We start from the raw sequence: 15738 nt of genomic DNA, 5'->3' as shown, positions 1-15738 counted from the left end.
AGTGAAGAGGATGCTTATTTCACAAGGTCACATGCCATTCAAATGTCAGGTATCTTCACATGCAGGAAAAAGGATGGTTAAGTTCCAGATTTCCCGAAAACACTGCAGGGGGACTGCTGCCTCCTCCCGTTGTAGATCTAAGATGAGGTCAGGTATTTCTATCGCTTTCACTGTTGTCTGCTCGTGATGCTTTCTGTCACTTCGCAGGGAAAAGACCAGGTCTGCCTTAAACCTAAGAGTAAATGTTTATTGAGCCCTCACCATTTTCAATCAGATTTTTAATCCCTTTATGTTTATTACCTGATCTAGTTTTTACAATCAACAAAGGTGGGTTATTCTGTGCCCATTTTAAAGATGAGTCACTTCCCTGGTGGTGCAGATGGTAAAGCGTGTGCCTACAATGCGGGAGACCCAGGTTCGATCCTTGGGTTGGGAAGATCCCCTGGAGAAGGAAATGGTAACCCACTCCAGTACTCTTGCCTGGAAAATCCCATGGATGGAGGAGCCTGGTAGGCTACAGTCCATGGGGTCGCAAAGAGTTGGACACTACTGAGTGACTTCACTCACTGAATCATTGAGTAATTTGCCTAAGATCTCAGGGTAAGGAAAAGGCAAATTTAGGTTTCAAACCCAGATGTCTGGTCCCTGGGCTCAGACTGTAAACCATGATGTAGATTGTATTCCCAACAACTAGTATAGAGCCTGGGAATCAATCACTATTTCTGCTTGTCTTTGTATATCTCTGTGATGATTAATTTTATGGGTCAACTTAGCTGGACTATGGTGCCCAGATATTTGGTAAAACGTTATTCTGGATGTTCCCATGAGGGCCTTTGGATGTGATTTACATTCAAATCAGTGGACTTTCAGTAAAGCAGAATGTTGGCCATAACAGGGGTGTTGGGAGGTGGGGGTGGGGGGAGGTTCATTCAATTCGATGAAGTTCTGAATAGAATAAAAGGCTGATCTTCCCCAAGCCAGAGGGAATTCTCCAGCACTGCTTTTGGACTTCATCTGCACTGTTGACTGATCCTGGTTTTCCTGATTTTTCAGACTCAAACTGCAACTCTTTCTTGAGTTTCCATCCTGCTGGCTTCCTCTGTCAGATTTTTGGACTTATAAAAGCTTCCACGATCAGTTAAGCCAATACCTAATAATGCTCTTCTAATACATACACATCTCTGCTTAACCTGATAACTAGTTCCTTAAGGCTAGGTCCCAGGCCCTCTTTTATTCTTCTCAGTTTAAGTTTTGCCCATTTTCTAAGCAAATTCTCCGGTCCTTGGTCTCAGTTGCTATTCCAATAACTTTTATTCGTTCCAATAACCTTTATATTCACACCCTAGCTCAGATGTACCTATGGAGCTCCAGATCAATATATCCAACTGTGTATTTGACCTATTTTCTTGGATATCTGGGAGGCACCTGAATGCAGCATGGACAAAAGTAAATTCATGCCCTAGCAACCCTGATTCTCTTTAAGGATTCCCTATTTCTATGAAATGTACTTGTAGCTACCTGAAACACCAGGAACCATTGTTAACAGCTGTCTTCTTCTCATTTCTGTACTTAATCATCACCATGCCCTACCAATGTCACTTCAGACATTTCTCATATTTTATGACTTCTCTCCATCTCCACTACCACCACTGTACCCAACATAGGGTATTTCTTATCTTGACTCTCCTATGATAACTTTTCAAGTGGTTTACCTATGCATTCCAGCCATAGTGATCTTTCTAAAAAAAAACAAAGATGATCATATTCTTTGCCACTATGTGTTTGAAACCATTCAGTGACTTTCTCTTGCACTAGGAAGAAGGCCAAATTCTTAGCAGGGCTACGTGGTGGTCCCAAGGCTCTGCATGGTCTCATCCTGCTGCATTTTCCTCCTTGATCTCTCTACTCCTCTCTTCTTACTTCTTCAATTCCCAAAAAATGCTTCCTCACATCACTGGTCCTTTGCATAATACTGTTTCTTTTCTTTTAAATGTGGGGCATTATTCCCAACCCCTCAACTCTCATATCAGAAGTCACTGCAAAGGGGAAATTATATTCCACATAGTCTCTTTCAGGCAGATTTTTTGTTGTTGTTGCACAATCTTATGAAATTAATTTAAATTAATAAGAATAATAATAGCTAGGATTTATTAAGTGCTGATCAAGTTCAAATGTGAAGCACAGTGCTAAAAATTTTATAGCCATATTTAAGTCATTATCTAATTTAAAATACAACATAATTGGAGAAGTAGATAATATTATTGTTTACTTTGATAGATAAAGAACCTGAAAACCTGGGTGAGAAGCTGAATGCACCTTTGGTAGTCTGATGACTTGCTGGATAGGTGGAGTATATATTTGGAGTGAGCTGGGACAAGATCTGTGACTGATCAGTACTGTTATCGGACTGCCTGTCATGTAGACTATGTCCAATACCTACTTGCTGATTGAAAGAATGACGAATACTTGAATGAGTAATGAACTAGGACACATTTTAATATGGAAACTAACTGGGTATCCCTTTCATTCTCTACCCTAAGTTAGTTGCCTATGAGATTATTTTCAAAATTCTAGTCGGTTGCTTGCCAATGAGAAAATGGCATTCCCAATACTAGAAATGATTTAGAGACCCTTCATTCTTCATTTTGATGACTATCTGCTCCATTTCCAAGTAAGACTCCCAGTGAAGGGTGATTTGTTGTTGTTGTTGTTCCTGTCATTTTGGGACTTCTGAAATAGAGGGAGTCACAAAGATAAGCAAATGTGCACACAGTATATTAGGTATGTCCACACTAGCTGCTATCACATATAAACTCTAAATGTCCAACCTTAACACAAGAGATGGTTATTTCTTATTCAACCTAGTGAGGCTGTTCCTGTTTGGCAAGACAGCTTTCTACCTAGTGATCTAGGAGCCTGACTCTCTCCATCCTTGAGGGCATCAGACTTTTCTCATGCAGCTCTCAACAGGGGAGGGCAAGCATGGGGCAATCTACCTCCTAAAAATTCTGGCCCCAAAAGGAAACATGCCACTTCATTTGTTTCCCACTGTGAGAAATTCATCATCTGATCACACCCAACTCTAAGGCAGGCAAGGACATGCTGCTGAGTTACATGCCCAAGAAAAAGAGAGGAAATTTATTTGAGTAAGTTACCAACCATCTCTGCCCTATTTCTAGCCCTATAATACAAAACAGAGAGATTCTATAGGATTAGTACCCTAGAGTATGGACGACGAAGCTTAATTTTAATGACGGATATCTGGAAAGACCTGCGAAGAAGGGGATTTTGGGTAGATCTTGAAGAATAGGTAACTTTTTAATAGAAGGAGACCCTAACAGGCATAACTTACCCTGGTACCAAAAATGATGAGATTTGAAGTTAGGAGGGAGTAGGCAATGAGAAAAAAATCTCAGAGTCAAGTAGAAATTATTTTAATAATCTCTTTTCCCTGAATTCCTCTATAACTAATTAAATAATGAACAGAATTACCCCCTCCACCATGGGTATCTTAGTCCCTAATGTGAAGATATGAAATAATTAGAGGGTGTGCTGTGTAAGAATTTTAATGTCATGGAAAACTTCTATTTTCAAGACGGCACTAATTATACAGGATGAGGCGAAACAAAGGGAAGATGTACAATTAGGAGAGCTTAGCTTATTACAACCAGTTCTGTTTAGAGGCTCTTCTAGATATGTAATAAGTTGGCAGTGATCTAGTATTTATCTTTTAGAGGATAACTCTGGAGATTACAGAAATGTAGGACATGGTCATTTTATATTTAACCATGGTGATGGTATAGGGAGACTTCTGCATTCTAGACTTTTCCTCTCTAGTGGCAGAGATAAATAGAAGGGTCTTGGGAGGGAGAAGACTGTCCCTTCTTTGGTCTGCCAGTCATTGGTTGGGTGATCACAACCTTTCTAGGTTACTTCCTCCACGATACGGGGATAGTAATATTACATATGAAAGCATTTGACACTGAGACTGGACTATATTAAGGAACCTGTTTTTATTCTAGATCCATTTCTCTTCCCTCCTCTGATTTTTTTCTTAAGCAGGATTTCAGTCACCTCAATAAAAAATCCTTAAGACTTTAAGGACTGTACAAGAATGACTGTAATATAAGATGGATGTACTTCCTCTAAATCGACCAAACTTCAATAAAGGCAGTTATAATATCAGTGGCTCTATCTGAGCAGTGTCAAGGATAAAGAAATACCTTAGTTGTCAAACCCCAGGGGGGTTGACTCAGCTCGTCTTTTCTTCCAAAGAAGATAAACTGCATCTCATGCAATTTGCTTTTTGCTAAGGGGTTCTCGTTTTGGTTTCAAACAAGCTCTTCAGTGCAAAAGACAATCTCTCCTACATATACATTAAATGGGCTATGACGGGGCACCCGAAAGTGTGGTCTTTTCCCTAGATTCTGTTGCTGGAATATTAGAAATGGATATGAAAACTGAGACCTTAAAAACTGTACAATATTATACATTATTCAAATGCAACGTGCTGTGGGCTGCCATCCCAAGTCTCAGCTATGAATGACCTACACACCCAAGCGCACCTCAGCATTGACTGAGAGGGTACAGGCCCTCAGCTTCAGGGGCGTTAGGATTGCATTATCATATCAATCACCCACATGCCAAGTTCTCGATAAAAATGATCATAATCCAGAAGCGAGGGTTAAAGTATGAGAGTTTGATTTGTGTAAGCAAATCAAAAGCATTTAGAGTCAAGCTACTTGACCTATCTTAAAGCCCTGCCAGGAATATAAATATAAGAACAGCCTCAGAACCAGAACAGGCAAGAGTTGAGAGAGTAGAAACTAAAGATTATTTGCTATTTTTTTCCTGATTTACTCTAATCCAGTCACACTGGCTTTCATTCAATTCTGTGAACCAGCCAAGTTCAAGGCCTTCTGTCTTAAAGCCTCTGTAAATCATCCCTCTGCCTCTTCAGAGATGCCATTTGTAATAGGCAGGATTGTTTTCCTTAAGCTGTGTTAACAAACGGCTTCCACATCTCAGTGGCTTAAGACAATACAGTCTGTTGTTTCCTCACGCTGCTTGCTACACGTCCAGTGTGAGCTGGTTGAAGGAACTCTGTTCCTTGAAGTCACACAAGTTCCAGGCTAAGGGAGCAACCACATCTTGGAACACAACACTTGTTAGACTGCCTCAGGGAAAGGGGTCTACAGAAGCAACACTTAGATGCTCCAATGTGGAAGTGACACATATTTCTGTGCACAACTGATGAGCCAGACCAGATCCCATGGTCCACGGAACCGTGGGTGGACTAAGGTGATGCAATCCTCTCATGCGCCTGGAGAGGGAAGGGAACGGCTCTCTTGATTCTCACACCTTCTGTGACCACTTCATGAAGCAGTTTCTCACTCTCCACTGCCTTAGCATCCCTTTTGTTTTCCATAATGCTTACCCCAATTTGTAATGTATTATTTATTTACTTTCTGCTTTAGTTTTAGATGTTTTACCTCCATTGAACTATAAGACCTCTAAGAGGGGGACTTCCCTGGCAGTCCAATGGTGGGCTCTGTGCTCCCAACACAGGAGGCCTGGGTTTGATCCCTGGTTAGGAAACTAGATTCCACATGCCACAAATAAAGAGTTTGAATGCCGTAACTAAAGGTGTCACAATGCTATAACTAAGACCGGCACAGCTGAGTGAATGAACGAATAAATACATCATACATTCCTGCATCCCTGAGGAAGGACCATGTCAACAGGCTAATTCCATGGAACAGTTCTCAAAAACAGTTAATCAACCTAATATCTTTAAATACTGAATCTAACATTTGTCTTCAATTAGGAGAATCCTTGTGATAATGTCACATCTCTGTTGACATTCTTTGTGGCTATGGACTATCACCTCTCCATCGCCCCTTATCAGGGGATACTCCCTCCGTACAACGGTGGGGGGCAAGACAAAGACAAACTGGGTGTTCTTTCCAATGCTGTTAGCAATCGGAAAACCCTCAACTAAATCCTTGCAGGAATCTTCAAAAGTGGCAAAAATCAACACATTCAGTACACACTGCTGTAAACTTTGTAAATATTGAAAAGAAGAAAGGGATGCGGTGAATGTGCATGGTGTTGAATTCACTTTTGGCAAATTATCTCATAGAGAATTAGTTCAGAGCTGTCACCTTGCCCTCCACTCACAGCTGCGCTTCAGTGTCAAACTGAATCTGTATTTAAAAGGCACTTTGAGATAACTCTTCACTTCAGGTGCCAGGAAACAGTTTGTTTAGAGAGATTAAGTTACTGACCCACATCACAGAGGTGATGGGGGGAAAGGTAAAATTATGGTTCAAGTTACCTCTTGCCAGTGTGGAGCTGTGGGCCTTCTTTTTCTGAGTCATACTCCAGGAAGGCTGCAATCATTTTTATAAACTTAGTATGTTATTTACCACAAAAAGTTAGTGTATAAAGAAGTAGTCTGAGCATTTATCTTTGCTTTTTATCATTTTAAATGAAAACATTGTTATGATTACCTGTTATTTTAGACACTTCTTATAACTATACCATCATTTTCTATATGAAATACTATTATTTTCAAGCGAAATGAGAAATAATTGAAGTACAATTGCCTGTGGGACAAGGTTACCTCAGCAAAGAAAATTTAAGAATCAATTAGCTATGACCTTGGAGAAATGGATTTTTAAATAGGCATTGTCTCAGGTCACCTAAGGCATATCTTTAGTTCCCTACAATTTCATCTTAAAAGAGGCCATCACTAAAATCAGTCAAAGATTTCACAGACACTTGTGAATATGAACTTTTAAAAAAGAGCTATCAACTTTTCCCTCCTGTACAGATATTTATGGCAAGGTTATTTTACAAACCATAATAGGTAAACATTAATAAAAGAAAAAAATGAATTTTTTTCTGTACTCATTAGTTCTTAGATGCTGATTTCTGATTGTACAGAACTGCTATTATTTTTCCACAGTGATGGGCTACCTAACTGAGCAGTGCATCCTTCTCCCACCTGTTAGACCAACCTTGCTGTGTTCTTCTTACTCCAGATACAGGGCACAGAGCATGGTCTCAGCCTGTCTGATGAGGAGATCTGCAGTGGCTCATGCCAGGAGAAGCTGCTGCTTAGCAAACTGAAGTCACCTAGGTGGATAAGAAGAAGAAAAAACACTTTAGAAACACTGGAAATTAATCAGGCTCAGAGAGATGAAGGCAGAATGCTATCATATAAAAAGAAAACTTTGTATTTAGGCTATAAATACAGTACATAGAATGGAAAGTAAGCTCTGAACAGATGTTGATTAAATAAAAAATAATAATAAACAAATGATCACATAAACATCAGAGCTGGTCCTCAGACTGCAAACCTATATGCCTATAAGACCAGGCAGGAAGGGTCAGTGAGGGAGCAGACTGGGTTTGAGACAGCAGAGAGAGGCAAAGCCGCGCTCAGCTGGTGAACACGCATCCTATCTGAGGCAGCCGCCATGGCTCAGGTCTGCCTGGTACCTTCCACTGATGCCATAAGGAAAACCAGGCTCAATAATGCCACGACTTCAGGTTCTCAAGGGAAGATAGAAACACAGAGTTTTATGTGAAACCTTTGGAATTTATATTTTAAAATTCAATTAAACAAAACAAAACTTTATGCAGGTCAAAGAAGGCTAAAGCCAAAGTCCACAGGAAGCTTAGGATTAGCTCCTGAGTAGCCATGAGATCTAAGATCTAGGGCAACATCTTTAATTTCCAGTGATGAAGAAGGATCCAGAGGGTTTAAGCCACTGTGCCATGACACTCAGCTAATTAGTGGCAGAGCTGGGCTTTCTAGGTATGAGTATTCTCCCTTTTATTTATGACTCATGACCACTCTAACATTGGCTGAATCTGATCAGACTTTTTTACATAACAGACTAGGAGCCAATCAGAAGTTGCCTTTCATTAATCTGATCCTTGGGTCTCAGTCTGTAAGTCTATAAACCTTCATAATGAGAGGTATAATTTTCTCTTCTCACCATTCAAATTATGGAAGGATTTCTGGGTAAAGTCAAGTGACTAAAATACAGTGGGCCCTCAGTGTAGCCAGATGTGAAGAGCGGGAGAGCGGTATGGGCACCAGTGCTGCTGGGTCCCACTGGATCCATCTACTGGTTCCAGTTTCTGCTAAAAGCCACTGTGGATGACACGTGGTATTGTGTGATGGTTAAGAGCAAGAGATGGGTTTAAATATTGACTTAGCTGCTTATTGTGATATAAGCTCTCAAAGTTCCATGTGTAAAAACAGTGATAACAACAGTACCTGAATCATAGAATTGTACTCAGGTTTAAATGAATCAGTGCATAGAAAGTGCTTAGAATGGCACTGAGATAAGGTACATACTCAGTAAATGTTTGCTACGATTTGTAACAAATGTCAGTATTTACTGAATGCCTTACTGTATGGTAATTTACTTCCATTTATTATCTGTAATCATCACCCCAATTCTCTTTGTTTCACGTTAACACCTTTTCAAAAAAGAAAATCAGGACTTTGGGAGAGTCAGCTTCTTGAGTAATGACACCCGGGTAGGATGGAGCCAAGTGTTTGAACGTAGGTCTACTGAGCCTAGCTACTTTCTTAATGCACTACTCTAGTGCCTGCTCAGCGTCCCACTGAAGATACTATTCAGCTCTTTAAAGGAAGAGATAACTAACTCTGCTCAAACATCAAATACTTATCAAGTCAGATACCAAAGCAAACAATCAAAACACTGCAATGCATGGTAACTTTCTGCCTTGTGTGAAAATGTATATTTCTAGATTAGAAGGGTTCCACATGACTATGCATAAGACATGAGACCATGTGGTCCATTTTCAGCCTGCATCAGCCCTCATTTTTATCCTTTAAAATGTTAGGGCTCTTAATAGATTATATTCTTATTATTGATAAATCTAGTTCCATGGAGGTAGCTTTTAGGAAACACATATTGAATGTCAACATAGGGAAAATAAGACCTGGAAGATTTCATTCTAGCCCATTAAAAAAAAAATCCTTGCTTTTACAGATTTTTTTATACAGAGTACAATAAGATATAAACATTTATTAAAGTATATGAAACATTAATATGAAGCATCTTATATAAAATATTGAGTGAAGAAAAGGAAGGAAGCAAGAAATACAGGGAATCAGTAGCTACCGACTGCTAACATGTGCCAGATTCTATACCAGGTTATTTATATATACTATTATTTATATATTAGCATTTAATGAACAAAAATTAATAAAGGTAGGGCCAAAATACATGTGAAAAATGTATATACAGCCAATTCAACTTTTCAGGGGCAGATATTTCAATTTAAACTGTAAGTCTTAGCTGTAACTCCTTCTAATTTTTTTTAACAGAAAATATTTTAAAAATAATTTTAGCCAAACAAGGGCAGGAAAGGAGGGTATCTTTTAAATTAAAATCAGTTCTGGGAAAATAAAAGCTAGAAAACACATAGACACAAATTTTCTCTGTTTCAAAGAAGTTAACATTATTCTAAGAGTTGATATCTATTCTTAGAAATAATAAAGAAAACAGGACTGCATTACACAAAGTCATATGAAAAATATAAGCTGTTTTCTTTAGTCTGATTTCTAAAGCACAGTTTCAGTATATAAGTTAGAGTCATCACAACTTTCCAGAATATAAAATGTATCCACATTCAAATGTTGTTTTTAGAATACAAAACAATATTTCAAAGTTTGATAGAAATCAATTTGTTCATTATCTACTCTTTTGGATAACTGCCATTATTACTATTTCTCCTTGGGTAGATAATTGAAAATTACTATATAAATTGTTTTGGTTTTCTGGGAAAATAGCCTAGACTCAAAATTTGTCACCCACATTTTAATCTAAGTTATAATTTTACCAGGACTAAAAATTATAGGTGCTCTAGTACATTATTCTATTACACCTCATTAGTATCTTTTCTTCTTTTTCTATTCATATGGAAAAAAGGAATTTTGCCAATGCCATTTATTCCAAAGAGTTCACTCATTTTGTTTTGTTTCCACACCAAAGTTAGCCATGAAATATTTTAGTGACAGAATAGTACAAATAAGATAATAAAACATTTGGACATGAGATTTAGTTCCTCCAGTTTTGCTACAGTCCTCTTTATGGCAACAAAGTAATTTACAGTGTGAATTTCTAATGCCAGCATCTGATCATAATTTGATCCAGGTTTGTGTGTGGTCTGTCTGCAATAAAGGACTTGAAAAAAGACCCACAGAGCAAAAGAGAAAGCACCACCGAGCCGCCCATTTATTAGCTTATCAAGATATATTCTGTGATTCATGAGGAAACCAAGAAGAGGTGATAGTTGATGTACTTTGTTAATGAATTTAAAAGAAAAAACAGAGGGTTTTCATTCCCTACTCTCAACAACAATGAGCCTAATTTTCCATTTCTCTTGTCACAGGTAGAATCCCAGGGAAACAGACTTTGAGACACTCATGTGGGAAGCTGATCAGAACATGTTCTCAGAAGCAACACCTGTTTTGGGATAAGAAGAGAAGGAGGAAGGGGAGGGAGAGGTTAACTGTGATGTAGTCACAGCAAAAGCCTGAACCAGCTCACAGGGAGCTCGGGAACCAGGGGGTTAGCTGGTACATGTCCATTGTCCCGGAACTGGCTCCCCTGGGCTTGGGCAGAGCGGGCTTCACACATCTTTTCCCAATTGCATGGTAATTGACATCATATTGATACTTTGAAATTGGAGGTATGTGTGTGAGCTATTTACAACATAGTAACTGGCTAATGCAAACAATCAGAACTCTGTCATTTCCCATTCCCAAATCTTCAAACTCCATTAAGAAAGACTGATGTGCACATCTCAGTACTCAAATCCATGTGATAAGTTCTTAATTGCACATGGTGCTACATGGAGGGAATGACAGCTATATTTGGATGGCTAGGTTCTGGATGGCTATAACTTCTCTAGGCTGGGTCTCCTCACTTCTACACAGAGTCTCATTCTAATCCCAGGACTTCAAGTCTCACTGCGTTGTCAGGATCTTTATTGTTGCCTTCTGGAAAGAGGCAACTAGCTCCCATAGAAATGGAATCATTCCTTTGAGATAGAACACGGTGAGATGACTGCCAAGGCCCAAGTGACGGAGAGTTATCAGAGGAGGAAGTTCCGACAATGATCAAAGAACATCCTGAGTATAATACTTAGAAAAAAAGTCAATGGAAATGATTTTATTTAAAAATACTTGGGAACTTCCCTGGCAGTCCACTGAGTAAGACACACTTTCACAATAGGGGGCACGTGTTCAATTCCTAGTCAGGGAACTAAGATCCTGCATGCCTTACAGTGCAGCAAAAAATAAATAAATAAATAAATAAATAAATAAAGTAGACATAATTTAAAAGTACTGCCATTTCTTTACTTGCAATCATGGTCAATCCTACCAGTAGAGAGATAATCACTACATCATGTCTTTGTTTAATGAAGTCACAAAATTTTTCTAAAGCCAGTTTAGCACATATACCAATAAGAAGGGAGAAGATTTTAAATATATGAGCCAAGCCACACAAAGATTTTGGGCTAAAATCATTCCAGTTTTTAAAAAATGGAATTCCACACAAAATGAACTAAGACAATTTCTGTTTGCAAATAACAGTATTTTCCAGAAATTCAGAGAGTTGGTATGAGAGAATTCACCATTAGCTGGGGTAGCAGAAAAATTCAGAGGAACCATTCTGAGCAAAGCTACACATCTATCAAAGTTCTTTTTTCTTTTGAGTCATTTACTCAACAGAGAAAGACCTTAAAGGAAGATTCAGAATTTGACAGATTACACAGAAACTCTTATCAGCTTTTCCCCTTACATTTTACACCCACACTAATTCTTAGCTATTTGGCAATTGCAAAAACACCCCTCAGGCATCCAGTTCAGGGAAAAAACAAAACACTAGCCATCAAATGGAGAAGAACTTGTCATGATTTTAGTACATGAGGTTAAATTAAGGAGACACAGTAAGAAAAGTGTGGATGATTCTGAAATTCAGTGATTAAAAAGTAACTCAGTATTGACTGTCTCTATTCCAGCACCGATCACATTTCTGCAACAGGCATCAAAGCAGTCAGGATGTGAGGTTTCCAACAAATGCCCTATGATGATGTAAAATCACTGGGTGCAAACTCAGTCTTGTACATCACAGCTCACTGCAGGGCCTAGCACATGGTAGGAACTTAGTCCCTCTCGGCAACTGGGATAGGGGAGCCTGGCGGGCTGCAGCTCTTGGCGTAGCAAAGAGCTGGACATGCGTGAAGCGACTGAGCACACACAACATCTTGCTCTAAGATGAAAGACAGCCTAGCCACATTTGGATTCTCTAATCAGCTACTCAATTCCTCTCCTATAGTACCCACTGCTTCATTCAACAAATCTATGTTCAATGTTTTCTATATTGTGGTATTCTAGGAGAAGCTGAAAATAGAGAGGAACTCATATTCTTCTTGAGACAGATAAAATTCAGACAATAAAGTATCGTAATGGATCTACTAAAGCATAGAGGAGAGACCTTGAACTGTAACTGCCTATGTCTTTTGTGTGACCAAATGCATCTTTCTCTTAAAATAGGTGCTCAGACTATTAATAATTAAGAACAATAACTTCGCTTGACTGAAAAGTATGAATGCAACTAATGTTTCAATGTTCACAAAACTAAGATCATTGCATCAGGACCCATCATTTCATGGCAAATAGATGGGGAAAAAATGGAAATAGTGACAGATTTTCTTGGGCTCCAAAATCATGGCAGATGGTGACTATAGCCATGAAATTAAAAGATGCTTGCTCCTTGGAAGAAATGCTATGACAAACCTAAAGAGTGTATTAAGAAGCAGAGACATCACTTAGCCGACAAAGATCTATATAGACAGAGCTATGGTTTTCCCAGTAGTCAGGTATAGATGTATAGATGTATACATGTATAGATGTGAGATTTGGACCATAAAGAAGGCTGAGCACTGAAAAATTGATGCTGTAGAATTGTAGTGTTGGAGAAGGCTATTGAGAGTCCACTGAAGAGCAAAAAGATTAAACCAGTCAATCCTAAGAGAAATCAACCCTGAATATTCATTGGAAGGACTTATGCTGAAGCACCAATACTTTGGCTACCTGATGCTGGAGAAGATTGAGGGCAGGAGGAGAAAAGAGTGGCAGAGGATGAGATGGTTGGATGCTATCACCAACTCAATAGGCATGAGTTTGAGTAAAATCTGGGAGATAGTGAAGGACAGGGAAGCTTGGCATGCTACAGTTCATGGGGTCACAAAGATTCAGACATGACTTAGCGACTAAACAACAACAACGTTTCTGTTAAATAAACGGGATACTGTAAGGCTGAAGGAATGTAGTATAGAGCCTTAAAAACAATCCGATATTTTCCTGATTTTAAGCTGGAATACATCTGAGTTAGTCTTTCAGTAGTTCAACAATATTTTCATTTTCCTTTTAAGTACAACTCACAGACTAGGTCTTGGGGATTTAAAGAACAATGAAGAAAATTCAAGTGGCTTTCCCAAAAATCTGATATGTTATGACCCTTTCAAAAGTTTGATATAATTTCATAATACTTTTCAAGAACATAAATGCTCTAATTTATGTCTATTTATGAAATGTTAGTCTATATAAATGAGTTACTTCACAAATGATTTTGGTAGAAATGAATTTATCTTTATAACAGGCAAAACAAAACAATGGGATAGATCTCTGTTTGAATTTGGCTGTCAAATGTTTTAGCTACAATTTTAGGTCTTTGACTTTATGAATAGCAAAAGCTGGTTCTGAAAATTAAGAACAGTCCAGGGCATATGTGCAAAGGAATTCTGCAAAGTTTGCATATTGACTGAACCAACTACTGCCCTAACTGGACTTTTCAGGCTATGCACTGCACATCTTGCAAATACTGTTAGAGTAAATCATTCCATATAAGCTCATGGAATTTGAACATGTCTTCTGGTTTTGACACAGACTGTTTACAGCCAGTTAACAACAATGAGCCTTGAATGTGACCCATCTGTGGGCATTTGTTTTGCTTTTTTTCCTTCTTCTTTCTCTATAGGAGTTTTATTCTAGATCAGTATTTTTAGTAATGGGTATGGCGTCTGCCATTAGAGACAATAGGCCAGCATCTGTACAAATATTTCACCACCATTAAAAACCAGCAAAACAAAGCCAACAGTTTAAAGTATATGCCCTGCAGACAGCTGAAGCAGCAACAGCATCCTTTAATTCAAAGGGTAGCATCTTGACCTGACATGCGCCTGGAGAATGATCCTCCTCCTCACTTAAGCGGTTCTCCATCATCCCCAGGCACATGTGGTGTAGATGCTCGCAGCCATATGGACCAGGAAGAGGCATGATGGAGATCCTGCAGCAGCGCCTGCAGAGGGTGGGAGGTTGGGAGGCGGGAAGTTCCCTTTTCCCTGATTGGATCATGCTGAATGGGGGTTTCTACAGTCCAAGATCAATACGACTTAAAGTTGTGGCCTGGCAAGCAAAAGGTCCAGTATGGGAAGAGAGCATCTTTCCCTCTGAAGTATAAAGCTTCACCCTAGGTTTTCACACTAGGTTTTTATTGATGGATACTTAGATGTGAAAGGAAAATGCACATCCGTTACTTCCAAACTGGGCACATTTTCCTCACTAGACCTTTGGGGAGCTACACTTGACACTGTGAAAGTGTTTTCCATGCCTTGGCTAAGCTGTGAAAGAAATCCACTTAGAAATGTTTTGAATAAACAGGGTATCAGTTAGGACACTTGTTAAAAAAAACCCACAAGTTCTTTTTGGTAAACAAAGATGGGGAAAGACTGTAGATTAATGATCTCATAGAAAGACTAAATACAAACATCAGACACTCAAGAAATAGGTTCATAAGAAGTGGCTTTGTAACTGTGCAGGACCCTATTCGGCCTTCCTGGGACAGACACCTCTTCCACATCCTTTGCTTTAGCTCCTCTCTGATATACCTAGACAATAAGTGTCCACTGCACACTTCCTGAATTGTTGTATGGATGCTAAAACTTCCACCAAGGGGAAGAAATTAACTGCTTGATCACCATGAGCATATGGCCCCCAGACCTACTGGTACCTAAGTATTGATAATGTTAACTCCTGTTACACTACTCTATTACCTCATCATGAACCAATTAGAATTGTGTTTGAGCTGACCCCATACCCTTGGACACCCCTCCCCTAACCTGGCCTTTACAAATGCTTTAAAAATTTTTTTTTTAGATTACACATTTAAGCAACATCATATGGTATTCGTCTTTCTCTGTCTGGCTTACTTCGTTTAGTATGATAATCTCTAAGACCAACCATGTTGCTGCAAGTGGCATTATTTCACTCTTTTTTATGGCTGAGTAAAATTCCATTTTAATCTTTAAAAATGATACAAATGAGCTTATATGCAAAACAGAAACAGACCCACAGACACAGAAAACAAACTTATTGTATTCAAAATAGAAGAGGGAAATCAGAAGGGAAATAAATTTAGAGTTTGGGATTAACATATATATACTATTATATATAAAATAGATAACCAACAAAGACCTACTGTATAGTACAAAGAATTATACATAATATTTTGTAACCTAAAAGGGAGAAGAATCTAAAAAATGGTATGCATATATACAACTGAATCATTTTGTTGTACATCTGAAACTAACATGTTGTAAATCAACTATATTTCAATG

The 15738-nt window shown here is 38.7% G+C and overlaps 1 protein-coding gene across 1 annotated transcript in view; it reads right to left on the bottom strand.

Moving 5' to 3' along the window:
- B3GALT1 (beta-1,3-galactosyltransferase 1) overlaps positions 1-7122 on the bottom strand; it is a 45190-nt gene extending 38068 nt beyond the window's left edge. The window contains exon 1 of the mRNA XM_065927888.1: positions 7023-7122. The gene's annotated coding sequence lies outside the window, so the exon portion shown is untranslated. The remainder of the gene's footprint in view (positions 1-7022) is intronic.
- Positions 7123-15738: the final 8616 nt, after the last annotated feature.

Source organism: Muntiacus reevesi, chromosome 3, assembly GCF_963930625.1.
Source record: "Muntiacus reevesi chromosome 3, mMunRee1.1, whole genome shotgun sequence".
NCBI classification, from domain to species: Eukaryota; Metazoa; Chordata; class Mammalia; order Artiodactyla; family Cervidae; genus Muntiacus; species Muntiacus reevesi.
Note: the sequence above shows the minus strand (reverse complement) of the source record. Positions and strands in the feature narration are given on the sequence as shown.